The 8,639-nt window shown below is 39.5% G+C and overlaps 1 protein-coding gene across 1 annotated transcript in view; it reads right to left on the bottom strand.

Annotated features, from left to right (window-relative positions):
- The window catches only part of SLC41A2 (solute carrier family 41 member 2), a 117,294-nt gene extending 111,600 nt beyond the window's left edge, over positions 1–5,694 (bottom strand). The window contains exon 1 of the mRNA XM_007447310.1: positions 5,621–5,694. The gene's annotated coding sequence lies outside the window, so the exon portion shown is untranslated. The remainder of the gene's footprint in view (positions 1–5,620) is intronic.
- Between the last annotated feature and the right edge of the window lie 2,945 nt (positions 5,695–8,639).

Below are 8,639 nucleotides of genomic sequence, written 5' to 3'. Positions count from 1 at the left end.
CTGCTGGGGAATATTCTTAAAATATAGATTCTAGGACTCTGGACCTACTGACTCAGAATATGTTTGAGGCATATAAACCTCTTTTTTTTTTTTTAAGCTCCCCAAGTGATTACAGTACAGACATCCTGTGGACGTGCACAGAATCCAATGAGATTAAGTACTAGTTGCCATTTTTGCCACTTGCAGGCTGATCAGTATGCAGACAAAGGCAGTGTTTAAAGAAAATCAAAGGAATGGAAACAATGTCCGGAGTGAAGCAAAGAAGAACCCAAGCAGTCCACAAAGAGGAAGAAAGCCAGAACAGCTGCCTGAGAACTTTCCATGTAAGAAGGGCTCAGCTGTATGTCTGGAACTTATGAGATTCCCAGCAGCCTTACCTGAGTCAGATTGAGTGGGTTTCTGTTCCTTCAACCAATTCTCCTCTTTTTAAGTAGTGAGCATTTCACTGCCCCAAAGAGATCTCTAATCAAACAAAAAGCAGAACAAACCTCAAAGAGATAAAGCTTTAAGACAAGTCTGAAGGGCCAGTGATGGATATAGGCAATTTCTTCTTCCCCTTGAAGCAGAATTATAAGGGTAATCAAAATGGAAATGCAGAGAAATGTAGATAAACAATAAAGAAAGATGACAGTATGTACATCACCATTCAGTCACCATTCAGCTCAAAGAGCATGCTCAGGAAAATTGACCAGCTAACACTAAATAGGAAAATGGAGTGAGGAGAAGGTTAAAAAAAGAGGAATTTCCCAAAACAAGTCACCTCTCTTAGAGTATTTGCAGGACATGGTTAAGCACATAGTCTGCACTGAGTTGGCCAGCAGGATCCAGATGCAAAGACACATCCAGCTCTTACTTTTGCCCCTAGCATTCTTTCTTTAGAAGGTTAGATGGAGAGGTGGATATTCTTTACACAGGGCCACTGTGTACAGAAACCAGATAGAGCCTTTGGGTAAATTTAAAACAGTACCTCCTGGAAAAAGGAAGCCACAGGAATGGAGTCTCTGGCTGGATTTCAGCCCCCCTCCATCCCCTCAGCCAAGCACTGCAGGATCTGCACAACCTTATACAACAAGACTGGGCAGTTGCGTGAAATGGTAAACTACACTTAGAGAGCATAAAACAAACAAACAAAAAACCACATTTTTATTGTTGTTTCCTCAGCATCTTTCCCCAGTTTTTCAGCTTACGGTATTTCCATCTCCCATGTAAAACCACACTTGCCCTGTTCCATGAGGTTCTGGTAGGCCTAGCGATCACAGTCCCCTCCCCTCCAGACCACATAATGACAAGTGCCTGGAGCAGGCCTGAGTCCTACCCTGGAATTTCACATATTTGTTGGCTTATTATTTCCTGAATGGCTACTAGATCCTGGGGTTGCCCCATTAACAAAAGAGGCACTATTCTTGCTTCAAGGATTCTTCCTTGTAGTGGGGAGGAACAACAATCAGGTGAGCAGATAAATGAGATAATTTGTGGTAAAGGCAGTGAAGGAAACAGTTGATAGAGCAAAGAGTGAATGACTTGCAGGGCTACTTCAGAGCGGAAGGCCTCTGGAAGGGTGTTTTCTCACTTCCTTTTGGAATGAAATAATTCTGAAGCTGTCACTCTGTCTTCCTCCTCAAAAAGCTCCCTCTACCACCACTACCACCACCACCACCACTAACACTCGGAGGAAAGCTCACGTGTGTTAGAAAAGGATCCACAGAAACAGAGAATCAGAGCTAGGAGATGAAGAGAGGGTTCTGACATCAAGATGAGAATGTCTATCTCATTTATTTAAAGCCCGTTCCATCTCTGTTCTTCCCAATTGTATGGGCCAAGAAATCTCTACTGCTTAAGCTAGTCTGAGTCGTGTTTCTGTCTTAACATCTGTTTTTTTAAATAATGCAATTTGGAAGTACTAGGAATTACCTTGCTACCAGTGCTTGCCACGGACCACATACCACCATCTTGCACTGAGGAAAATGTGTTTATTTATCCTTCATTTTATCCAGTTAATGAATGATCAGTTATTCTAATGCTTGCATATTGACAAGGTCTATTATCTCCCTTAAAGACTCCTTAAATTTTCTTCCTTTAAAGAAATCACTTAGAAACTCATTGAATAATGGTTACAATCAAAATACTTTGTGGTTGATTTAAAATAGGTAATGTACACATACGCCACTAAATAAAAAGTTGGTTGGGTTGCTCTATATTGTTATTCATCCATGAATGAGTAAAAACAACTAAAAATTTTAAAAAATAAGTGAATAGAACTGGGCAAAGTTTCCCCTGGTTTTAGGTGCTTTAAGTTAAAGAATACCAGTGGAGATATTTATGGGTAACTCTTTAACTACCTAATAGGTAATTTTAATCTAGTACCAACATAGCCGAAAATAAAGTGTCTTTAAAAGTTTAGGTTAGCTTAGGTTTAAATTCTCAATTCTCTTTGTAAGTTATAAAGCAAGCAATCTCTAGGAAAAAGGAATCCACTACTTTATTTGCTAATGGCCAATGTTTGCACAAAACAGGTTTCAAAAAAAAAAAAAAAAAGCATCTGCAGCAGGTAAAACAAGTACAGTGATTAACATTGTGGCTTGGGGTTTTTTTTTTCCAAATTGCTACGTGAAAAACAAGTATTATCTGTAGTGCTCATGTAAGGTCAATAAAAACATCAGGCATGATTCAAAAACCCCAGACTGAGTGGCTATGTCAGATGCTGTTAATGTAGCAATTTTGTTCCAAAGATTCTTTAGGTGTTATGTGGAGCCAACACAGGGGCAAGTCTATTCGAGTGCCTTAAACCCTTGTTACTCAAAGTATGGTCCACGGTGCAGCAGCACTGGTATCACCTGGGTGGTTATGAGAAATGCAGGATCTCAGCTCCCAAGCATAACCCAACCTACTGAATCACAACCTGTGCTTTTAATAGCATCTCCAAGTGATTTATGTACACATGGAAGTTTGAGAAGCACTTCCTTGAACATTCAAAAAAGAATCTGATTTACACCCATTAGACTAAAAATTAGATGTTGTCAGACTTTCAAATGTGAACAAAGACATGAGAACTGGTAACACATACAACACCACTAGTACAAGTGTAAACTGTACAACCATGTTGGAAAACAATTTGGTATTATCTACTAAAACTGAAGAGACATATGCCCCACATTCCAGCAATTCCACACCTAAGTACATACCCTGAAGCAACTCTTGTTTTGTACACCAGGAGACACATAAAAGAATATCCTTAGCAAGATTTTCACACTAGCAAAAAAACTGGAATTAACTCAAGAAAAAAGATAAATGGCGGGAGAGCCACAAAATGGAATATATGAAGAAGGGGATGATAAGCAAAAGCACAGATTTCAAGAGAATGGTTTCATTTGGGGAAGCAGTACAAAAGCACACAGGGAACCAAAAGTAGTGGTTATAGTTTTTAAGCTTGGTAGTAGATACGTGTTTATTATTGTTTTTTAAACATTTTCATTACATCACATGAGTGCTTCAGTCACATGAGTGATATTGTGACAGATTTTCTCACTCCCATTTATTGCTCCCCTCCTATAAGAGCATTGTTTTCTCCACCTGTTGCCATGTTACCTGCAGGGACTATGGGAGGATTATACTGCCTCACGTCCACTGACATCAGGTTTGGGCATCTGACTCATGATGGCAGAAACATCTACAAACAGAAATAGTTCAGCTATGGCTTCTTTTCCATCTGACATGGGAATGACATGTCCTAGGTAGTGCTGCTTCTTCAGACTGGTTCCTGGGACAAAGATAACACACAGAGCTGCAGCAACCTACAAGCAACATGCAACACGAGAAAGAAAGCTTTGCTGCTGAAAGCCACTGAGAGTGCGGAACTGTTTACCACCACAGCATGATCTAACAAAAGCTAACCAAAAAAGTAAATATTTTAAAGAAGAATCTGACCCACAGATTCCCATCTAGTTTAGTTTAAGAGAATCTCTGATATATGAGCACATAAGGATTCCGTCTATGGTTAAGGAGTTTGAAAAGAGTGTTTTCCAAACATTCAGATCTCATTAACCAAATTTCCCCCCAAATTTTACCAATTTAAAAATGATCTTTCCTTTAAAAATAAAAACGCAGAAAGGACAAAATCTTGGGCTAAAAGCCTTTCCATTGAGCACATTTAGATTTATCAAGAACTCACTTCATGCTCCCTGTGAAAGCTTTGTCATGGGCCAGCATTAATCTATAGAGTTGTGTCAGGGAACCACTGACTTAAAGGAAAACAAACTAATACAAAACAATCCTGATGAATTCAACTGTAGTTACAAAAACAAAAAAACAATAATGCTAAAATTGCTTGTTTTTAGAAGAAAAAGAATTGTATTGTATGTGTGTTGATTTACTAAATCAGTATCTCGGAGAAAATCTGCCTATCGTGCTGGAAGAGGCATTCTGTTCCATTGCAAAGGTTGAATAATACACTTGAAAAGTTCATCAGAGCTGTGAGTTAGCAGGCCTAAGTCACGCCTCATTACTAAGAGAGGCAATAAATGGAAGTTTAACACTGTGTTATCTTCCCATAACAACAACAAAAAGATTATCGCATTTAGTCGAAAATCTCAAAACTTGTGGGGGGGTGTATTTTACATTCATATAAGCACTATCACACACATACACACACACACAAAATAACCTAGAAGTCAAGCCAGCTTATGGTTACTGTGTATTCTTAGTTTCACCACTCTGCAAGTGTGCATTCTGCTTTTTTAAAAAATTAATTTATATACTTTATTTATTTTTGGCTGTGTTGGGTCTTCTTTGCTGCGCGTGGGCTTTCTCTAGTTGCGGTGAGTGGGGGCTACTCTTCGTTGCGTTGCGTGGGCTTCTCGTTGCAGTGACTTCTGTTGTGGAACATGTGCTCTAGGCACGCGGGCTTCAGTAGTTGTGGCTCGCGGGCTCTAGAGCGCAGGCTCAGTAGTTATGGCGCATGGGCTTAGTTGCTCCGCAGCATGTGGGATCTTCCCAGCCCAGGGCTCAACCCGTGTCCCCTGCGTTGGCAGGTGGATTCTTAACCACTGTGCCACCAGGGAAGTCCCCATTCTGCTTCTTTCATTTCCTCTGAATATATGTCTTCTGTTTCTGTTTGTTATGAAGATGTAGATAGTCACCAAACAGGATGTGTTATGTGGTCAGTTAAATCAGATTTCAGAGAGGTCATGCCAGCCCAAACTACCTAGACCTTAGCCAATATCGCACAAATTATTTTCTTGTTTTATTAAAAATTTTGGTACATTCTTTTGAATAATATCCAGTAAGTACTTAATTGTTTAACTGAATAGCAGGTTCATACAGAACGATTATGTCTATTTAATTTGCTTTTTACAGCACTCAAACCGCAGGCTGCCTTTACGGCCACTCAGTTTTCTTCCACTACGTTCATTTAAAGAATGAAACTTGGGCTTCCCTGGTGGCGCAGTGGTTGAGAGTACGCCTGCCGATGCAGGGGACATGGGTTCGTGCCCCGGTCCGGGAAGATCCCACATGCCGCAGAGCGGCTGGGCCCCTGAGCCATGGCCGCTGAGCCTGCGCGTCCGGAGCCTGTGCTCCGCAACGGGAGAGGCCAAATACTGTCCTCCCCGATTAAAAGGCTCACCTCTAAAGTGGAATCAACGTATCTCCCCCTCCCCTTTTTTTGCTTTGGTTGAAATGCATAGAGTTAGCTCCTAGAAAAAAAATGCTGACTTTTTGGCTTAAACTGGAAACTGTCTAATTAAACTGAATTCAAGCACTCACGCAGGTTTCATTTAGGTAACAGGTAGTGATGTCAAGCTTTCTTGATTTGGTAGTCCTGATATTCTCTAACAAACACAGAAGCTTGAGAAATCATGGGCATGATTCAGTTCCTGATATCCCAAAGCTAAAGGACTCCATAAAACAATCACTTATTACTAAGACTGCCCACTGCCAGAACAGAGTAACATCATAAAATTTATCAATCCTAAAGTTTCTATAGGCCTAAAAGACAGCCAAACATTTGTAAAGAATTTGTTTGAGCCCAGAGAAAGAATCAGTGGGTATAATAAATCTTTGGTATAATAAATCCTCAATACATCTCAAATAATGTTCCAAAGGAAACCAGAACCAGACAACTGATTTGTTTTCAGAATCACAACCCTCAACCCCACTTAAAAAAATAATTTTTTAAAAAGAATGCTTTATTTGGAAGAAGGATACACCGAAGACAAGCCAATGAATCAACTAAAACAAAATCCGCAATTGAACCATTTCTGCTTATTGAGAAAATGTTGACAGAATAAATATAGTGTGTGTCCAAAGAACTAAGTGTATTGCATAAACAAAGTACAGTTCATTCTACCAAGTGACTGATACTTGGTAGAATGAACTTTGATTATATTTATCCCCTATCAAATCAACTGAATAGTGAAAAAAAAAACCCAATCATTTAACTAGATTCTGATTAGATTAATAGCAATACAGTTTTATAATACAGGTAGTAAACAATGACCAGAAATATCACTTAGTACTACTGTTTGAAACAACTCGGTGAATAGTTGGTAGCAGAGGAGCTAAATCAGAGAACTCTGTTTAGAAGCCGAGAAACTGCTTTTAAACAACAAAAGAGTATATTTCTCCCATTTTAAAACACTTCTTAGGGCTTCCCTGGTGGCGCAGCGGTTGGGAGTCCGCCTGCCGATGCACGGGACGCGGGTTCGTGCCCCGGTCCGGGAAGATCCCACATGCCGCGGAGCGGCTGGGCCCATGAGCCACAACTGCTGAGCCTGCGCGTCCGGAGCCTGTGCTCCGCAACGGGAGAGGCCACAACAGTGAGAGGCCCGCGTACAGCAAAAAAAAAAAAAAAAACAAAAACACTTCTTACATGTATCTTATTCAAAAAAACTACTTAACCACTCTCTTGCAATTAACTTGCAACTGACATTCCTTAATTTCCTGCAAACTACTGCTGAGAACATCACCACATTATCAATCACCCTAGATAAAGTCACATGAAACTTTACTTAGAAATTACAGCTACAGAAAGCCTTGCTACTGAAAACTGGTATTTTTCTTTTTCTTTAATGAAGATTGAGCGACCCTTTTATTTTACTTCAGCAACAAGGAAACACAGCTACATCTGAAACTCACATCTATGATCAATTTATTCATCTTAATGTTAACACTCCTAGTTTTATTTTCTCTGGTATTGGTTTCATAATTTTTTTAAAACCCAATATTTCTTGTAAATGTTATTTTTTATAAAGTGACTCAACACCTTTGTGTAAAAGGTAGTATACATGAGAATAAAACATAAATAATACATTTCCTTACTGGTTTTCCCTGGCACTTATAAATCTGAAATACCTAAATTTAGAGACTAGGTAACTGGAGTTCAGCATTTCAAATGAAGAGAAATTATTATTCAGAACTCACCAAAAAGTATACTTTCGTTTTTAGCCTTAATACATCCTTATACTCTTAAAGAGAATTCCATTTTTAAAACGCAACCACACTTCTAGGGCCAACTTAAAATATACACTTTATCCTTCATACAATTAAAGTGAAAACTGAATATAAAATCTTCCAGAATTGTAAACTGTAGAATGGATAACATGTGTCAAAGTAAAAATCTTCTCTCTAAGAAAAGGAAAAGGGAAAAATGATTTGCCACATGTAAGGTTAACATTTTTCTTCTACATTTGAAGACCAAGAGTGCCCCATAATTTTCATGGTGATCCCATTCCAAATATTTACTCAGAGCCATTCTACCCCTCCAGGGGCCCTTCTCCCTCCCCTACCCCTGAGGTGAAGCAGCATGCTACACCCTGCTGAGCAGGCCACAAAGAATTCACTACCTTCTACTAGGGGACGAAACAGGACAGCTCCCAAACCCAGTGAGGTCTTCCTCAGGTGGTGGCCTACCATCACCTTCCCTCGCTGGGACACCTTCACAATGGTACCACCCAGGGAGATGACACCAATCTACCCCGTTCCCAAACTGTACTTTCCCTCAATACTGCTCCCTGGTACACAGAGCTGTGAAGGCAGGGCAAGTGCACAAACTCACAGCAAGAGGCTCTATTAGATTAGGTGAACCACAGGTACACAGTGTTACGTTACTCAACTATTTTGGCATCAAACTGAAACAATGATCTAACTCTTTCAGTATCTTTACTCTCTGCAATCAAGTCTCTCCTCTACCCTTTGGTCAGAGCTGCGTACTTTTTAATTCAAATACCAGTTAAAAAAAAAAAAAAAGGAGCCCAAGGGCTCTAAGTCCAACTTGAAGTTCAAACTAAAACTACCCTCAAAGCCACCCCAAAACAACTTAGTTGCCACATACTGGCCTTTGCTCATAAAAACATCCTGACTACCTTTCCTTCCCAGCTCATTTGGAAATGGTGCTTCTAACATCCACTGGCATAGAGTTCTCTTCTATTGTTTTTCTATTTTTCACAGAAGCGATATGTGTTCAATGCAAAATAAACAAATAAATAAAGGCCAAGGACAAACAAAGTTGTTTATTCTGGAAACCCACCATCCAGAGATAATCACTGATGATATATTAGTGCATATGATAACTTTATTGTTGATAAATTTTTTTCTATATCTATGTTTAAAACAAAAATTGGTTCATATTATACAGTTTGTCATCC

Source organism: Lipotes vexillifer, unplaced genomic scaffold (assembly GCF_000442215.2).
Source record: "Lipotes vexillifer unplaced genomic scaffold, Lipotes_vexillifer_v1.1 scaffold1017, whole genome shotgun sequence".
Classification (NCBI taxonomy): Eukaryota; Metazoa; Chordata; class Mammalia; order Artiodactyla; family Lipotidae; genus Lipotes; species Lipotes vexillifer.
The sequence above is the reverse complement of the archived record's forward strand: the minus strand, read 5'-3'. Positions and strand labels throughout refer to the sequence as shown.